The sequence below is a fragment of the Meriones unguiculatus genome, chromosome 12 (assembly GCF_030254825.1).
Source record: "Meriones unguiculatus strain TT.TT164.6M chromosome 12, Bangor_MerUng_6.1, whole genome shotgun sequence".
Taxonomy (NCBI): Eukaryota; Metazoa; Chordata; class Mammalia; order Rodentia; family Muridae; genus Meriones; species Meriones unguiculatus.
In genome coordinates, this window is record NC_083360.1 from 66,995,468 (window position 1) to 67,016,600 (window position 21,133).

At 38.9% G+C, this 21,133-nt stretch overlaps 1 protein-coding gene across 2 annotated transcripts in view; it reads right to left on the reverse strand.

The window, feature by feature from the left end:
• Window positions 1-21,133, reverse strand: part of Mllt3 (MLLT3 super elongation complex subunit) — a 254,228-nt gene that overhangs the window by 22,708 nt on the left and 210,387 nt on the right. The gene's annotated exons all lie outside the window — the stretch shown is intronic.

Sequence of the window (21,133 nt, forward strand, 5' to 3'; positions counted from 1 at the left end):
GTACTAATGAGGCCAAGGTCATTAGTTCAATCACATTATGAGCCAGTTAATTTCACTCTGGACCAAGGCCATGACCAACTAACAACCCCACTCATCATCAGCTCACAAATGGAGGCCAATATTCATAATATCCAGCCAAGTCCCACAAACAAGTCAGAAGGAAATGTTGTCACTATTTTGAGAAGAAAAATGTCCTTTAATTTCACTGCCTGTGTATTTCGCAGGGCAACAGTCTCACATACATGCCACCTCTGGCTATCTGTGATCTCATCTCACCCTTTAGTATCCAGAACAAGTTCTACATCCAACACACACACACACACACACACACACACACACACACACACACACGCACACACACACACGCACACACTCAGGTTTCTTCCTTCTCAAACCACTAACACCTTTACAAAACAGGTCCCCATATGCAGTGTAAAAGTCATGTGATTCTTGTTATTTCTTTCATACTCAGCATAACGCACTGCCTACTACAGGCCATCCTTGGCTGGGACTGAAGGCAGCATCTGCTCCACTGCCTTGACAGTTTCTACAGGACAGTTTACGACACTTAAAGGTGGTGGACACCAGATATGTGGCAAGAAACGTGCAAGACCCTGACCACACCAGCCACATACTTCAGTTTTGTGTCGTGAGTAACTTATTAAAGCTGATGCGGTTGGTTGTTGGAATAGACTGTTTCTACCCCATTTCTAATGTCCCCGTGTTTTCCAACACAGAGTTATGTTTTTATTTCAAAAACTGTACAGACACATGTTCTTTTTCCTTTGCTAAACGCATAACCCGGTGGGAGTGCAACTACAAGCACACCCAGAAGCCACTAGATGAAGACAATGATGAGGTTCAGTGTGTACAACAGTTTCTCACCCCTGAGTTCTTTCCATCTCCCCTGCCAGCACAGGAGTCCCGCCCCGCCCCCTTTCTGCAGGGGCACCGAGCTCCATGCATTGGGACATGAGGAAGTGCTTTTGGGCATTCCTGATGCACCCTTTACATCCTGGGGGTGGATGGGAAAACAGGTGTCAGCAATCTAACTCATTCTGCAGGAAAAGAGCCAGACAGGGCCCCTAATGAGAAGCAGGCGGCTCGCCCACTCTTCGCCACCACATTCTTTACTTGAGAATTGAACAAAGGCCTCCGAATCACTCCTTGAGGGCTATGAGGCAGAGTTGGTTCACAGGTGCAAACGCCTGTGTGGCGCTCGCTCTCCTCACTGCTGCTAGGTGGCTCTTCCGTGACTGAGTCCTAATGGCAAGTTACACAACCGAAAGGACATGTGGTGCATTGGTCATCAGAAAAACCTCTCCCAGGGCCCAAGGAGCATTCCACCCCCTCTCCAAATCCAGCCATGAAAGGTGCCTGCAAATGGAATTATTTACTAGCCCTGGGAAAAAAGAAAAGAAAAGAAGAGAAGAAGTCACACTGCCTGAGCAGTACACATTACACATCTGGACCTAAAGGACCATGCTGCCAGAACTATTTGCTAAGAATGACATTAACTAGAGTAGCAATGTCAGGGCACACACCTTCAATTCCGGCACCTACAAGGAAAAAGCAGGTAGATTTCTGTGAGTTTGGGGCCAGACTGGTCTGCACAGTGAGTTCCAGGCCAACCACCGTGACATACTCAGATCATGTCTCAAAACCCAACCAGTCAAACAACCAGGGTCACAAGTGAAGACAGTGGCCATCATCTGGGCTACCACCACCGATCTTACCCTTCCATTTCAAGCTTTACGTAGATGTCAAAACCAAACCTTTTAGCATCTTACCCACAGACATACTTAACATTTCCACAACTGCTAATTACCTGAAAAGTATATGTGTTTGTATATGTATGAGTGTGAGCGTGTGTGTGTGTGTATGTGTGCATGTGTGTATAACTCCAGCTCCATGGGATCCAATGCTTCTGGTATATGTATTCATGCACACATACTCTGATACAGCCAGCCAGATACAAAAAAAAAATAAAAAACAACTTGAAAAAAAATCTTCAAAGAAGTCAGCCAGCCATGATGGCAGGGCTTATAATCACAGGATTGGAGAAGGAAAGACAAGAGATCCCTGGGACTCACCGGCCAGTGAGTCTAGCCTATTTGACAAGCCTCATGCACAAAAACCAAGGTGGGTGCTAGCTGAGGGAAAACAAAGCTGTCCTCTTGTCTCCACATACTTGTACCAAACACATACATACATAACAAAACATAAATGCATCCTGAGAAAACCAAAAGTGTTATCTATCCACCAGCATCCTTCCGCTTTTCTCCTCAATGGGGAATTTCAAGAATGTACTATGACAGAACCTGGATGGTTGGTGAAAACATTATGAAGATCATTCATGTGGTGGCAGATAGATCTTGTTCTAGTTTTTTATTTATTTACTTTTTTGGACTGGTGTGATAAAATACTGGCCAAAAGCAACTTTGGAAGGAAAGAATTTGTTGTATCTTGCCACTGCACACTTGCACGAGACAGTCCGTCCCTGAGGGAGGCCGAGGCTTGGATTTGGAGGCTGGCACTGAAGCAGGGAGCGTGCAGGAACGCTGTTGGGCTCCGCCGCTTCCGGTTTGTGTCCTCATCCAGAGAGCTTTCTTAGTCAACCCAGAACTGCCTGCCCACGTGTGGCACGGTCCTCGGTGGACGGCCTCCCCACAACAATTCACCAAGCGTCCCACAGACGTGCCCACAGGTTATCTGACGGAGACAACCCCTCAACTGCGGTTCACTCTTTTCGAATATCGCTAGCTCGTGTCAACTTGGCAAAAATTAGCGGGCGCAGACCTCCAACACAAACTGACTAGTTCAGAGTGCGGGTTAGTGTTAGTGTTAACTAACCACTCCACAGTCCTTTGCCACCAGAAGAGGCAGATACACTTTCCTATCCCATCAAGCTTACTTTAGGTTTTCTGTTGTTGTTGTTGGTTTTTTTTTTTTCTTTTAATTTTGAGAAAATCACATTTGCCAGCTCCTCAAAAGCAGCACAAGTCAAAGGTAATTATATAAGCTATTATTTGCTTTATTTAAAAAAAAGAAAAAACAAACCAAACCTTAAACTGGGCAAGTTAAAAACTTTATAGGATTTCAAGATACAACAGCCTCCTCTCCATCGCCTAAAAAATATTTAAATCTGTATTTTCATCTGTGTACACACGCTTAGACCTGTGAGTTACATACCAAAAACTAAAAATAAGGGAGCTAATGATGCCCTCATCCTTTCCCTTGTGGGTTAATCTGATGTTTGTTTTTCAAATTCAAAATTCTCCTCCCTGGGGGTGGGGAACTGTTGATGTCACCTGGACAGAGGTGACTAATCAGCATTTGGTTGCCATTACAGAAGAATTTACTTGCAAGAGGCCACAAACTTCACTATCGCCTAAAATAGGACATATCTCTATAGTCAGTGAAACAATAGGCCTATCATGATGGGCAATGCGCTCTTTAGCACTGAATGACTATGCAAAATCATCCTGAAATGGATTCTTTTCAGAGGATTACTTTTGCGCAGGGCCAGTAAGAAAACCCTCTTGTTTCTCCTAGAAACTCCAGCACAGGAGGGATTTGCACAAGGAGACTTCCTCCTAGAAAGCACACATTACTAGTTTTGTCCTAATGGACAGCTACATTTATGAACAGAATTACAACTTTGACGTTTATAACAATCAGGATTTGGAGAAGGTTATTGGCGGATGTGTATCTACCTTCAGAGAAAAGGGAGAAAATATGGCAAAACTAATTAAACATTTTTAAATAAGAAAAAAGAAATTCTACCTAACAGAAATTACTTGAGATATATTCCAGTGTTTTATACAAAGCTTTTCCTATAGGTAGAAAAAGAAAATTCATATCCTGCAATAAAAATAATTTCTTTATTGCACAAATATCCAGAAAGATCATGTTAAACAAAGAAAAGAGTTTTATTTCACTGTGTTCTCTTCCCTTCATGACAACTGACTGAATACTCGGCTCTTACTAGTTTCATCCTTTCATTAAAAATGAATCACCCAACACATTATGTACCTTTAGGCTTAACAAAAAAATTAACTCATGTAGTTTCTCCTCTATAAATTGAAAATTATCCACTCTTTTTTCAAACATACATTTAATTTTAAAGAGTGGCATTATCACATCCACTCCTAAGCAGAGACGGTATGAGTGAAATGCATCTTACTGGTTACACTCCTAGATGCTGCTTTCAGACAGCTATGTCAGTAAATGGCAGGGCCAAAATTAAGTGACAAATAACTTACGTTAAGAAGATTAATATAAGGGAGATTTATACAAAGATATAAATGAGAAATTTTTAAAAATGATTCAAAATGATAAAAACCTTATTACAGGGAGCTATATGAAAATAAGATTGGACCAACACTGGTTACCCTTTAAGATATCTGTGTAGTTCCGGCATATTCTTTGTTTCATTAGTTTTATAGGAGGAAGGGCAGGTATTGCGCATTAAACTGTGTCCTTTACCATGGTCTACTGAAGCCCTCACTCTAAATGAGGTCAGAAATGAGCCTTCATAATGAGTTTAGGACACTTGAAAGAAGAAACATCAGAGAATGACCCCCACTACAGTCTTTTTGCAAGCAAGATGGTACACATTTGTAAGCCACAGGGAACGCTCCTTTTAGGCTCCATGATTTCGTACTTTTAAAACTCTCAGAATTTAATGTTTGAGCCACAGAGTTTCCGGTACAGGTTCAAGTAAACAAAGATAGCAAGACATATTTAATAGTTATCTTCTAACCAAGGATGCTGAAGCATCCTTGTGACCACAGGGTATATTTACATAGATTACATCTAACTGCTCTGGTTTCTCTTACACTATGCTTTTTGTTACACCTGTAACTTAGATAAAAGATAATTAAAGCAGCACTTAGAGCACATATTACATTAGTGTCAAAGAAAGTTTTCTGGGTCACTGTGAAAGAATCTCTCCCTATCTACAAAAGACATCTCCGGATCCACACCCCAGACAAAGGAGTGCTAAAAGCAAACACTTCATTCCAGGACTTAGAGTGTGACAATCAGTTACTTCTCACATTTCCCAATAAATAGTCCTAAGAGTCCTGGCTGGAGGCCTCATTAGCAGGGATGTTTCTTCTCTGAACTGTCCCCATGTTCTTGACACTGGCCCTGATTAAGAGGATGCACCAGGCAATATAGTATTATCAATTTATTTGCCTTCACAGTAATTTGCTTTATTTCCCTAACTCTATAGCACAAATGTTTTAAACAACACATTAACAACATCTTCTCTGAAAACACAGTGAGCTTGAGAAAAGGCCACTGGAAGCTATAACCTTTGATACCAGTTACTCAAGTCTATGGCCACAACAGACTCTACATTTGTATTTACAACTTTAAAAGAATTTGATGTTAAGCCAGAATCACATTCACATGCTGGGCTGTTTCATGATCGAATGCTATTGTTGTGTCCATCATTTTTTGATAACACAGCAAGAAACTAAGACTAACCCTTCTCAGGTGAAAACAAGAAGTCCTTATTTCTAGTAGATTTTCAACTTGCAGACATAAAAATTGTCCGGGATGCTAAGATAATTGGCTTTATTTTGAAACACCTCTGTTCTAACAACTGCAGTTGCTGTTTCCCCTCATTATCATCTTCACTATTATTATTAAATGTTGTTACCCTTTGGCTCCCCACACCCCTTCCCAGAAGACAAAATCTCATTAGGACACGAAATCGCCTTGGGGAACAAGGGTCTATAAATCTCTCTCTAAGACCCTTTTCCACACTTAGGGACGGCTATAATTTTCTTTCAGCTTCCTCTGTTTAAGCAGAAGAGTCTCAAGTCTTTTATCTCTCATCACCAGTCTTACTTTGAAGGCTGCTGCTGACTATTGTAGTCAGAACATGTGCTGTTTCAAAAACTCCAGTCGCTGCAAGACAAGTGTATGTGCCAGATGTGCTCTGAGAGATTACAGGCTAAGAAGCCTCACTTGCTGAGGGGTTTAGGCGAGTGAAAACTCTCCTGGAAACAGACCATGTGCAGCCACGCCCCCAAAAAACATTTGCCCAGAGTCTGTGGAGTCTTACACCTGGGCATTAAACATAGCAATCGGCTATCATGCTGGCCATTTGTGGGTGTTGTGGCCCGCCTCGCCCCCACCCTGATTTTGAGGATGATGTGTTATGAAAGAAAAAGTTGCAAGTAACGAAAGGCCTTTCAAATGCCTCATAAAAGAGTGACAGGAGGGGGAAAAAACAATCCTAATAAAGATTGTTTCAAACCAGGTTACTGAGCGAAAAATGGACACCGAGGTCTAAGGTGCTGCTGTTGGCACTTCCTCCTTTCCAGTATGAAATAACCCACCTACTCAGAGTGCCAAAATCTTGTAAGTTCTGAATATTTTCCCTTTTATATACTTGCTAGGGTAGGACTGAATTTTTTTAAAAAAAGTTTTAAATAGTAGAGTATATGTAGTTGAATGAATTTGGGGAAAATGGATGATAGTTAAATGAAATGAACTGAAATAAATATATACCTGAAGAGAATATCTCAAGCCATTGAATGACATTCTTATCATTTTAGGCCTTTTTTTTTTTTAAGGGATTACTGTAAAAACGTTTATAGTGCACTTGGCTGACACTAGCAGAACTGCAGTGAATGGTTACTTAAACCAAGAGCTAGTAATCTTCACATCTGGACTACCTTACAGAATACTCCCCAGTAAATGAGAGGCTTGTAATTAATATCAAGTTCATTTTATTTGCTAAGAGCATAGTTATCTGATTTCCATCATACTTTGAGTCCTATATAACTAAAATACACTGAGAAAATTATTGATTTTAAACAGTCTGATCATAACCAAGTAAAAAAAACACAACATTTTCTCAGCATAAATCTATACAACCAAAACTCTTACTAGTTACAAGGCTTAATTTTTTCTATGTCCTTTGTCTTCCTAGAATATCAATGTATTTATCAACATGCTGGCCCCTTTTCTTTATCTAAATGGGGGAAATCTTTCAAAACTCCTTGGGTGTTGCGTATACACATATGTGCTTTTGGAAATGTTTGAGAGATAATCCAGAAGGATAAAAGAAAGTGACAAAAACCCCATTTTTTTTCCTGTACATTACCTGTTAGTACAATGGCTATAGTCATAACTAGGAAATGTGTAGCTCTTAAAAGGAGATGTTTACTGAGAGAAATGAGCTTGATACTAACCATACTGATAATCACCAGCTATTCTGTAATTTACACACTCAAACTGCAACTGCATCACCCAGGTTTCAAATGCCAGAGTGAGGTTAGCACAATTTACTAAACTCTCCAGACTTTCTCATTGTACAGTACTTCATGCTCAAGTTCAACCTGGAGGTAAAAAGTTAGGATTTTCAATGAAATATAGATATCCTAACAGTGTTTCCTATCACTATGCAACACATGTTTGTTTAAAAAGATTTTTAAATGCCTACAGAATTCCTTAAAACAAAAACTTTAACACCAAGGGTTTTGCACAAGCTTCTAGAAGCATGCAATTATCCTCAGCATGGTCGCACGTGATGCTCTGCTTTTACAGGGTTTGCTAGAAAATTTAATAGCATAAAGCAAAACTTTTATAACTACCTAATACTTACATGTGCTTTACTAACACCTCAAGTGAAAGTGCAAGTCTTTACAAAAACAAAGTATTTTAAAGAAGTCTGATCTGTCCTAATGAAAATGATGGCGGGGGTGGGGGGGAGCAGCACAAACACGGTACACTGAAGAGCCTGTTCTCATGTGGAGTTCTTCGGTTTGCTCCCATGAAGCCCTTCTACAAAGTAGTGTTCAGAATCACATAGTCTGCGTTGGTGATAGTCCATTCCTGTCAAGAATAGCAGGACTGCCGTCGCTGACGGGCTGCAGAGGAAGCGGCACCTCCACGCACATACGAGCCTAGCAGTTGCCTTCCTTCATAAATCAATCTATTGTTGCACTTCATAATGAGAAGGCAGATTTACTGCCTTTTACCGCCTTTTCTCACCATCAGAAAGATCCCTGTTTGGGTAGAACATTTCTCTTCTTCAAGTGTGTTTGGGATTAGGAAGGCAGGGGCAAGAACCTTTAACATCTGCTCCCTTCAAATGAATAACATGTCTAGTTCTCACAGTCAGGATGTTGAAAAGCAAATACCCTAAGTTAATAAAAAAAAAAAAAATCCTCACACTTGAAGAAGCACAATACTTTATATCCATTGAAATCATCTCTTGAGCACACATTTAAATTTGAGGTTTATACAGTAAAACACAGATTTCAGATGGCTAACATTGCCACTCAGTGCCACCTAATCATCACTGGGGTCAGACAACAGGAGTTCAAAATAAAGGCCTGGAATTCATCATCATCTTTTTCTCCAATCCTAAAAGTAAATTTAAATTCTGGCTAGTAAAATTTTCATCATCTAAATCTCCACATTGTACAGTAAGAATAAAAACAGTTTATAGGATAGTCTTGCTCACTTCTGTTTTGATTTATTTAATGTTTTCCCCTTAGGGAGAAATATTTAAGAATTAGGAACTGTAGACTTTAATAATCCAGAGAAAAGCACTTGTCAGCTTCTAACCATCTGCCTTTTAAAAATACACGCCTCACCCACTCACTCCAGTCAGGTTTGACATTCTCAGCGAGTAAGTAGATCTTGATGGATCTAAACATGAGTCTCAGGAATCATGGCTCTAATTTTGGAAACAAGCTATCTTTAAACAAGCATTGTAATCCCACTGGCGAACTCAGCCACAGATTTCAAAGAGACAGATTCCATGCATGAAAAATAAACAATGATGAGCAGGTACTGAATTCAAGAAGAATCTCTGTTTTGAAGAAAACTAAACATCTTCTGTCCATGAATACGGAGCACTGCTTTGTTACTTTGGACTATCTTTTGTCACTTACCCAGTGCTTTTTGACAGTTTTATAGGCTGTTATCCCAAAGACTGCAGTATTTATGGTTTTTATTTATCGGCTTTCTGCTCTTATCCATTGTTTACTAATCACCAAATAGATAAAAACAAACAAACAAAACAAAACAAAACAAAACAGGACTAAAATCAGCTCAAAAGATGTCCTTCAACAATAAAGGCCCAGGACAGCACCAGCTAGAGGTCTCCTCAGTTCCTCTTGCTTGCCTTACAGACAAGTTTGTGAGGGTCTAAGGTCCACACTGCACAGGTACAGGAATAACCAAAATGATCTGTTGCTTTCCTGAAGGATGATTTGGAACCATACCTAAACTGATCCTCAAACACACATTTAATTTCAATATCTCAAGAATGATTTAAAAGTCAAACTCTGTTTTCAGTCTTCACAAAACATGACCATTTCCTCTATGTTCTTGCAGAATCATCATTCAGGAAACTCTATGAACTTTACTATATATTTAAACATATGTGTTTAAAAACTGTACATGGTTATTTAAAAACTTCAGCATTTAGCTTATAACATGTTTATAACTTTTTCCAACACTCTCAAAGCTTCTAGTCACATTTCACTCACTATACATACAGAACCCACAGCCAAAGAGCAAAAAAGCAAAACAAAAAGAAACAGATTTTCTTTTTACGTAACTGCACTTGACTTAAACATCTAAGACCCTGGCTGGTTTTCATCTTAAGAGCAATGTACAGTATGCAGTCATGCCCTCTTGCAAGCTTCATGCTGGAAACCCGGAAGCCAAATTATTCTAAAAACCTAAATCCATGGAAGAAAACTAGCAACACTGACACTATTATTCTCACGAATTTCCCGATAAGCCAAGCAGATTGCACAGTTCCCTAAGTGTGTGTAGCTGCAGGGGAAGGGCGAAAGGGCAAGGGGAGGGCACAGCACCTTGGCAGGGGCCCTGAGGCTCAGCTCACTGCTCTAAAATACACTTCGCTAAATTGGAGTCTTCTTGGGGAGGTTCATTGTGATCAGCTTCTGTTCTCTATGAAATCACAACAGAATGAAGATTTCAGAGGGAAACAGACATTCAAAACCAAACATATGAACAAGTGGACAAAACACTCCGGGATGTTTTTAGATAGCCCCACATGTGAGCACACCCAACACATTCCACCTCATCAGAAATACATAGTTCAAGATTAGCATTTATATTTACTTACTTGGCCCATTTATGTACAAGACTGACTACTCGGATACCATGTGACTCTATTAATGTATACAGATGCACATGGAAGGAAAAAATCTCCTTGACGACATTTCCAGTTTATATGTATTTCTGTTGATTAATGTTCACGCTTTCAGACAGTCCAAATACATAACCCAATAACTCATATTTCTTTAGGGGAAAATGGCAAATGTTATTATTGTCCATGTGTAAAGGTCTAATGAGACTTGATGAGTGATACTATTTAAATTTTATGATTATTTAGATTATATTTGTCATACACATTAATCTGAAAATCAACTCAAATTCCATTAAAACAGGTTTAGAACCTATGAAACGAAAGTATATACATTTAGATTAGAATTTACAGCCATTTATTTTAAAATACTAAAAATACTTCACATACATTTAATTGATAACTAACTTTTACCAAGTACCCTAATGATCAGATGACAAGAGTCATCTGTCATTATTAGTTCTTTGGGGGAACTGAAGTTTTACATTATTTGTTCTTAAACACAAAAACATGTGAACAGTGAAAACCGTCTTAGAAGTAACTTTTCAGAGTGATATGCTATATAATTATGATACAGGAAGAACAGCACGCATTATACTTTGCTGAGTGGAAGGACTGATTTCTGATTGCTAGGGTGTTGGCAGTTCTAAACATTAGCGTCTCTTAGAAAGTAAGAGAACTGTTCAGCAATACAGTTGCAAACAGAGAAGAAAAGGCTTTTATCTCTTTAATATTCATTTTAGGAATTCAAAGACATTAAAATATGTATAAATGTCCCAAAGTCACAAGAGAAAGAGATTTTTCATGTACTTTAAAATCACTTGGGGGGGGGGAGAAGGGGGAGGCAGTATGTATCAAGATTCCATTATATGGAGAGGTATTATAAAACACTGCCTATGCATAAAACTTTCTCAGATTTTTTTTTCCAATTAGATTAGGCATGCTACATGCCTAAAACTGGAAAGATTTTTCTGACTTCTTTTCTAATCTGTGCCTTTGTCCCGTTACTTTCACCACTTTTATAGCACCGTGTATAACATCTTAGAACTCTCTCATCTATAATTGCTGGTCATGGTAAGTAAACTATACATACACTGGCCTTCAAAAACACAAGCAATAGAGCAAGCAAAGAAATCATCCTCACCTCTTTCAGAATCAAACAGAGTAGCCCTCACGAGTTCACAAGAGTCAGGAAGGAGGTGAGCGCCGCTACAAAGATTCTCTTGAAAAGACAGAATTCTGCTCCGGCACCCACTGTATATTTAGATTGGATTGGCAGTTTAAATGACAGCAAACACATGGCCATGACTTCGCAATTGCTCATTCATCCAACACACACGCACAGGCTAATCGGGAGCAAACATCCACCCTGAACTGTTTTAGAAATAGCTTCTTCTATCTGATACTACTGTATGTGCAGTGAGCAGACATTCCACGGGAGATCAGATGTCAAACACTTAACTCTCTCCTACTACTCTCAGACCCTCAGTCACACTGCTCTGTAAGTCCAGAAAACTTTCTGAAATAAACCTACCACCAAGATTTTCAGGAAATCCACTCTCTTTGACTCTGTAGTTTTATGAAGCTCAGAGTTTAAAAAAAAAAAAAAATTAAAAAGTGACCATGTAAGGGTTCCAGGATGGGATCTGTGTCATTTAACTGCTTTAACTGTGGGACCCACCCCTGTTATCTATAACAGCACACACCCCTGTTCTGTAAACAGGGAAAAAGTCACCAGAGATGGTTACCTTTTTTTTTCATTTGCGTGTGCAAATAAAGCTTAGTGATGTGAAAGGTGAAGACACTGAATGTGAACTTTAAGTTCCTATTCACAAATGGAACTCTTTTATTTTCTAGTAAATAAGAAGAGAAAACATAGATGCCACTGTTTACACAGGCTGTTAACTATGGCAGCAAGGCTGCTGAGGTATAAGTGTGCGTAAGTAGTGAAATCCATGGTGGTACGCAAGAAGCTGAAAGCAAATGTGGCTATTCACTCTATAAGCTATTAAAAAGGCAAAAAAAATATTAAAGTAATTATGCTTTACTTGACATGGGCTTACATTTTAATTGAATGTCAAGTGCTCTGAAAACTCCAGCTCACCACACAGGCGTCATGGATGGAATGGTACTCAGGGCTCAGGCTGCACAAGCACCAGGACTGTCTGCACCACACTGTGAATATGGGAGCTTAGCCATGTCATGCAGTCTGTCCATGTCCCAGCCCTTCATTTCTAAGGCGGGAAAGGGAATTTCGTGGTGTCAGTCTATATGAAGACTAAGTATATATTCAGTACAAAGTGGATGGAGCAGAATATGGAACAAATGATAAATATTATCTGCTCATCATCTGCAAGAGTAACTGTGAAATTATGGCTTAAGAAAATTTATCCCTCAGTTCATTGGGCTTGTCCAACTTAGTGCTCCAAAGAAATAGGGTAGTTCTTTTATACTGGTCCAACTTCTCAAGCAGAGGTCTTATACAGCATCTAGCTCAATGTCTCATATATGGGACATTCTAGAGGGACTTTATACAAATGTAATAAGCAAACATAAAAGTTTTAAAGAGATAAGTGCTGGCATTGGAAAAATAACTCAGCATTTAAAATAACACTTAACTGATCTTGCAGAAGAACCAAATTTGGTTTCAGCACCCAAGATCGTGGCTCACAACCATTTGTAACTGCAGTTCTAGGTGATCCAGCACCCCTTTCTGACCTCAGTGGATATTAGGCACACATGTGGTAGACCAACAGACTAGCAGGTAAAACATACATACATACATATATACATACATACATACATACACACATACACACACACACATATATATATATATATATTAAAATTCAAAAAATAAAGAAAAGGATGAGCAGAAGATATTTATAGACAAGAAATGCCTGGTCATATAATCACACAGAATTCACAGAAAGAAGTAAAACTCATGGCATGGGGTTGGGAGCCCCCCCGCCCCCCGCCCCTGTACAGAATGTGACTCTAACAATATCAAGAATAAGATCCTAAAGAAAACACTAACAGTATAATATTGTCATCAATAGTTTATTTCAATACACAGGGTTGGACATTTCTGTCATATGCAACGGGTCTTGTGCATGGAAAGACAAAACAGATGGATACTCATTGCGTGGGCAGAAATATTTGCCCAGTAGTTTTGGCTACTTATAAAAGTGTTACAGTGGAATTCTCAGGTAGAGTGAATCCTCACGGTTAATTAAAACTCCTCTATGCTGCCCCCCCCCAAAAAAAAATGGAGATTACATAGAGAGTTTATGATATGGCATCGTTACTGTCAAGGTATCTCTGCTTTTCCTTTAACCACAATTACTAGTGTCATCCAGTGTTTGTTCCTTTAGTAGAAGACGCTATGATAAGCAGAAGCAAATGTGATGTAGCTAAGAAATTAGAGTATTTTCAGGGTTAATGCAATCCCAAAACTCATTGTTAAATGCTGTCTGAACATACCATTAAAATTTAGTAGAACCTAACACAATTTCCATCAATGGGATGCAGGTGTTAGATAGTTACATTAGTCTCAACACTACAGGCAAATTAAGATTTCTTTCCCATATGACAGAGTACTGGTAAATATCAATTCATTGGTTTACTGAGTCCTCAAGATCAAAAGGCCCTGCATATGGCACTAATAAATCAAATAGAGTAATCAAATCTGCAGCCTGTTTTCCTTGGCTAAAACTGCAAAGTTCTACTTACAGAACCTTATCTACCCCTAAAAATTCTCTGCCAAACCAAATTTACCTTACAGGGAGTACAGAATATATAGCAATCCCCAGCTGCGCAGAACCCTCCCATGGCTTTTGAAGTTGAGGGGTCCTACTGTGTGATGGTCTCATTCTACATTATCTGTTTCCCTCCTCCCCACCCCCCTTGTTGATTTTTGGAAGCTCTTAGTTAAGTAAAATTTCACCCAGAGGTAAAAGTTTACCTCTGGGTTTAGACTGGGAAGTTATAAAATATTTTTACTTACTGAAGAAACCTACAATAAAGAACTTAATAAAAATCTCCAATGTAGTAACACATGCTAGAAATGATGAAGAATTCTACAAAAGCTTTTCAATACTATACAAAAATAACAGAAAGAATTCCCTGGTGCTGGATATCCTTCTCTGGCCGGCAGATTTCAGTGAACTCACTTTCTGATGAAATGGCTCTCGATTGTGTGTGTCAACAGTATTGGCCGAAAGAGAAGGGATAAGGAAAAGATACCGGAAGGAGGAAGGCAACCCCAGACAAGCCCGACCAACTTTTTCAGGTGATTGCCTAAGGATACTGTCCTGGCAGATGAACCAGCCTATGTACTAGCAACCTTCAAGAATATGACAAAGTATATATTGGACATGGCTGCTTTAAACTAGAGCTAAACAGGGACTAGCCCAACAACCTAACTAAAACAGAAGGAGGCAGTCTCATGAGGACCCTAACACAGATAAAAACTGCAGGCAACTAAGGAACTTTGAGAATAGAAGAAAGGATATGCGAGTGGTTGGAGGGAGGAAAGGGAAGGGGAAATGATGTAATTACATTTTAATTTCAAAAAAATTCAAGACTTATGTTGTGACCATACTGTTTTATATTCTTTATAAAACCAGTCTGCACTTTTCAAATATTTTTATGATATTTATGTTCTAAATATGTAAACAAAATATTTGTCTTGGATCAAATGAGAATATACCCTAAAATGCCAAAATCACAGCGAAGAATCCTTACTCAGACATATTCTGACACATACATACTCAGGTTGTAATGATTACAAATGTCAAGGGTACCAGTGCATTTAAAAATGATTCCACTTGGATACAGGAGACAAAGTGAATAAACTGTAATTAATACGAAAATAAAATTTAATTAAAAACTGATTCCGAGTGAGAACCATCACTGAGAACAACTGAAGTCATCCACAGAAGTCTGTCATAACCATGCATCGTCAACTTGCTGGCACTCCATTTTATCAAAGTTATAAATTCAAGACCAGGGTGAAAACAATAGCTTTGGTCTGACAAGACACAGTTCAGTGGTCTCTCTCTAACCTACTCTGTGGATTTAAAATGACTTAACGCCTGTGTTTTCTTCGAGGAAGAGTTTCAGTTCTTTTGGTTACTGGGAGAGAAGTAATTTGGAAAATAATCAGTTTCATCAGCTTGATTGTTCCTGCTTTTGAGTATTCTGGATTTGCGTAGATAATTCATTATCAGCCTAAAACAGAACTAAATGAATTTCAGTATGTTCTTAAACATCCATTAAAATAGTGTATAATTTTATGTGGTGGGGAGAGGTGTGAACCCACAGCTTTCTGCATATGAGACACACATTCTGCCAGTTTGGAGCAGATCAGAATCTTTGGCTCCTGGGACATTTAGTTTCTACCCTCCTCTTTAGTGATCTGGTCTTCACTCCAGGTCTGGTGCAGCCTATAGTCTCCTAGATGAAACCAGGTTCCCATTTCCAGCTGATATTCCCATGTCTGTATTTCATACACAGAAAAAGTAAAAACACAATTCACTTGGTCAGCAGGGCACAAAATTCTTCCTTTAATGTCACCTAAATTAGAGGAATTGTAGTGAGAATCAGAAAGCACCAAAGCTACATCACCAGCGTTTTGTGTAGGGAAAGCCTCTTCTGTGCTGTAACAAAACAGGGTAGAGAAGAACTGCAGAGACACAGAATGCCAGAGTAAAAGGACTGACCATCCATATGTGCTGGTCAGAAGTCCTGTGTGTATCCTCTTAGAAGCCAATAAAACCAAAATCAGACAGGTTAAACTCTGAAGAGTATGAGTGTGTCTATGAATGACTTTTTGCTTTTGCTATAGCTTAGCTAAGGAAAAAAAAAAAAAAACAACAAGGAGAATTTTCTGAGTCCTGTCATCAATATGTGTTTGGAGGCTGAATCTCCAGAGTAATGGAGCTTGTAGGAATGGACAAAGCCTATTTATAGACTTTCAGCTGCCACAGATATCACTGCAGATGACAGACGCCATTCCATGGATGCCCTGATCATCTATTCTAAAGATGTTCTGGAATGATACAGCTACGTGAGTATCTAAGTACACTGAGTATTCCTATCCAAATAGAATTCTCAGTTGCTGTTTTTTTTAAAAAAAAATACTGCTTGCCTATTACTGTTGGTCATTCTAATGCTATAACGAAGAATAGGCTAGTGTACACACACACACACACACACACACAATACCTGCATGTCTCTGCTTGCTGCCATCTTAAAGTACTAAGATGGCCTCTCATGTCCTCCTTTTCATGCCTACTGGTGTAGGCTTGGCTTTGTGCATGTTATCTTAAAATATATATTAGACACTTTTCTAATCCCACTCAGTAAGACTGAGGATTAAAAGAGAATCTTTACTTTGCATATTCTACATGGTGGGGGTTGGTAATCTTTTCCCATAAAAAGCCTAATAGCAAAGATTTGCATTTCAAAGGCATTATAATCACTGTCAGAACTACTCAATTCTGATCTTGTAAGAGAAGGACAAAATGAAAACAAGTGATTATGAATATGTTTAATAAACTTTTATTAATAAAAACAAGTAGTGGATGAGGTCTTGGATCTGAGTTGCTGCTCCCTGATCGTACATAGCATCAAGCAGCAAACTCACAGTGGGGAGAAATTTGATAAAATTTGCTAATATTTTCTCTGGTTTGGTTTAACATATGACTTCACTTACAAAATGGTGAAGACAGGTATTTAGTGACCCCACACATAAGCTGTGCATTTTCTGCTCCTTTAGGGTTACTAACTCCTTATGTCCTAACAGCAACTCAACATTTTATCCTGAAAGAGCAATGATTTGACCTTGCTGTCTATGCTTCCTGGAATTACTGTGGAGAACCTAACTGTGATGCATTATCCTGAAGAGGGAATTCTCATATCATTTGTATTGTTGAATGTGTACAAATATCAATAAAAGTCTCACCAATAATATAAATTACTCCTCACCAGATAAGCAATTAGTGCTAAAATAGCAAGATCTTGGAAAAAAGGCATTTAAGGAGAAAGTTATAAACATCCTAAGTTGCTGCAAATTCGAACAGGAGAGCTCTCCAAAGGTCATTATTTTAGCAAGTGTAATCCATTAACTGTTAGGTAAGTTGGGTATTTAAAATGGGTAGTAAGTTTTAGATACTGTGAAGCCCAAGGTCTGTAAACAGAAATCTAGGATAGGCTCTTTTTCCTGATAGGCGAGGAAAGGGCTGTCACATCAACAGCAATAAAAATAACAGCCAATCTACACTAGACCAATTCAGTGTTAAACTTCAAGTAAAAGAGTAGGATTAAGTCCTGGATGAACAGGAAATCTGTACTTTATTTTACCTTTTGTGAACACTTTCATAACCCAAACATCTGGCAAATAAATACATAAATAATAAACAAACAAACAAAAATACAAGAGTTGCAGAAGAATCTATTTTAAATCTATTTTCCCTTCAAAAGAATTTTCCATTAAAGAACAACAATAATTATGTTATTGCCAAACATAAAAAAGTAGCCAGGAATTCAGGGAGAAATTATTCCGACACATGGGCTCCTGGAGGACAATTTCCCATAAAAATTGTATGCCAACACACTGAGGAAGGGGCTCTCCCTATCAGATATAAAGATGTGACTGAGACCATAGGTTTACCTTCCTTTTTGTGGTAAGAAAATTGGTAATAACTGGCTTGACAGGATGATCTAGCAAAAAGAGAAATAACCCACCTCCCTCGCCATCTACCAAAATCTCCGGGTTTCCTCAAGGCACCAAGTCATAGAGAAACAGGAGAATCAAACCAACAATGTCAAGAATCCAGAATGCTGCTGTAGATCAGAGGGGAATGCATCATCAATAATATAGTGTATAAAGCTACATGGAATACACACACACACACACACACACACACACACACACACATACACAAATTGGCTAAACATACTGAAATCTATACACCTAAAGAAAATAAACAAGAGGACCTGAGTTAAGATGATCAATCCTCACTTAGAAAGACAAATGGGATGGACATTGAATGTAGGAGAAAACAAGTAACAGGACAGGAGCCTACCACACAGAATGATTCTACATAGCAGTGTATCAAAGTAGATATTAAGACTCATAACCAAACCTTAAGCAGAGTGCAGAGAATCATATGATATAAGAGGAAGTTAGTAAAACCTGGAGAGGACAGGAGCGTCACAAGGACAAAATATATCAGGGCACAGGGGTCTTTTATGAGACTGTTTCTCCAAACAAGGACCATGTATGGAAATAACCTAGAACCCTGCTCGGATATAGCCCATGGTAGCTCAGTATCCAAGTGGGTTCTCTAGTAAGGGGAACAGGAACTATTTCTGACATGAATTCAGTGGCTGGCTCTTCAACCCCCTCTCCCCCGAGGGAGGAGCAGCCTTGCTAGGCCACAGAAGAGGACATTGCAGCCAGTCCTGAAGAGACCTGATAAGCTAGGGTCAGATGGAAGGGGAGGAGGTCTTCCTTATCAGTGGACTTGAAAGGGGGCAGGGAGGAGCTGAGGGAGAGATAGTGAGATTGGGAGGGAATGAGAGAGGGGGCTACGGCTGGGATACAAAGTAAATAACCTGTGATTAATATAACAAAATAAAAATTATTATTAAAAAAATTGGCACCTAACTTGTCATCACTCAGGATACACAAATGGTGAGAATAAAGCAAATGTCCATGGGCAGGCAGTCCAATGGTTAAGAGCACTCAGTAGTCATATGCACTGAAGTTCAGATCCAAACATCTGGTGACACACTGGGCTTTGTAACCCGCAACCCCAAATCCAAAGTGAACAGAGACAGGAAGACTGCTAGAGAGAGTAAGCAGAGACTGACAGAAGATGATGTGCAATGCTGTTGACTCCCCTCTACATGAACAGTTAAATGCACCAATGCACGAACATGCACACACACTCACACAGACAATAATCAAATAGTAAGTGTTAATCATCTTTTTTAAAGTATGGTAAACTTACATAATAGGGCATTATTCACTCATAAAAAGGGGATGGAGTTTTGTTGATGTTATGTGTTAGCCTTCAAAACACCATGTCTAAGTATTATAGAGGGCACAAAACACTGCATCTTATTTAAATTGTTCTGGGGATACAAATTATCCAGAATAGAAAAACTCTCTCAATAGAGTGGTGGTTGCTGATGGCTCTAGAAAATGGGGAAATTAGAGCTAAGAGCCAATGGGTATGTTTTGGTGGTTGTAATGGCTGTACTACTCTGAATGTAAACACCCCCATTACACTGGTGACATTCCACTGGAGAACTGTATTGCAAGAAAAGCTGACATTTATTACCTATCTATCCATCTATCTACCTATCTACCTATCTATCTATCTATCTATCTATCTATCTATCTATCTGTCTATCTTCCTTCATCTTTGGGAAAAGTTTAATGAGCATAAGAAGACAGTCCAAAGAGCTATCACGTGTGTTTGTGCAGCTCCACAGCACTCTTTAAACAGCAGCGTAACTATTTCACACCTGTAGCACCGGACATATCACAGCTGCTCGCTTAAATGGGTTCCATTCATTGCCTTCTGCAGTTTGATTCACTCCTTGTGACTTCTGGGGTTCCGTTTTCATTTTGTCCTTCCAGACAAGGTCTTGCTATGTCGACCACACTGTCTTCACACTTACAGAAATCTGCCTGCCTCTGCCTTACAAGGGCTGACAGGAAAGGATACACTGCCATGCCCAGCTGACTCAGTTCTTGTATGTCTAGATGCAAAAATAGAATTCAGTTACATATATTTGGCAGCATCGGGTAATACTGTGCCCTATCCTATGACTGTGTAGGCGGAAATGTCGTGAGGATCAACCAAGAGGATTTAATGGTGAATTTGGCTGCAACCTAATGAACTATAGATAAAATGTGAAGCATTAGACAAAAATGAAATAGATATGATAGTTGTACATTAAGGAGGATATACATTAGAAAATACATGTTGAGATATTTGGAGTAGAAGGTGGTAAATCTAAATATTATGCCCCAAATTGAATATTAGTTTTCTCCATGTTTGTAAATATAAACTGGGCTTTGAAAGCAAAAAATAAAAATAAAAAAATCATAACACTTTAATTTAGACACTAAATCTAACTGAGAAAAATGTAAAATGAAAATGAATTAACTACACAAAGATCATTATTGATGCCCATAATAAATTAATTTCTTTATATAAAAATATCAGTAAGTCACATACACATCACACATATATACATACATATGAACTGTATGGCCCTTTTGTTGATATATTTTCATGTGTCTGAAGCATGTCAGCACACAGAACAGATAGTGTTGGACAGTCTAGACATGATTTCTAAACCACTTTTATGCTCTAGCATATGGTTTAAAGTTGACCGGCCTTTTGTTATAATACTGAAATTCTTCAAACATAAAAACAGCAATTTCTCTGACATACTTAAGAGGAAACTGTTTGTTTTAAAAAAGAAAGACAAATTAATCAGTTGGAAAAAGTAATGTCCATAATAAGACAAGGTATTCTATAGGTTAGTTGAGATGTAGCGTAGTAAAAACACACAAAGCAAGCTGAGTAGTTCAGTTAATGTTTTCACAGCCACACACTGAGGTAACTACCACCAGATCCAGACACAGCACAGCTCACCTCAAGCCCACTCTGCACAGTGACACAGCAGTCACAAGGCTGGATTTCCTGTTTGGCCTTACCCACTCTCCTAGGAATTTTGAAAACGCCATTCCATTGACACTGGTCAATCATTCTGGAGGAATAAGATCATATTTAGATGACTAAGTCATCTGTGTGTAGACGAAAAAGAAAAAAAAAAGAAGCAGAACAGGTCTAGCAGATGGTGGCAAATAAGGAACCAACCTGGCAAGGGTCATGTTGACTGTTCGCGTAGTTGTTTTGCAGGAGGGTAGAGAGCATGAAGGAATTATAGTGT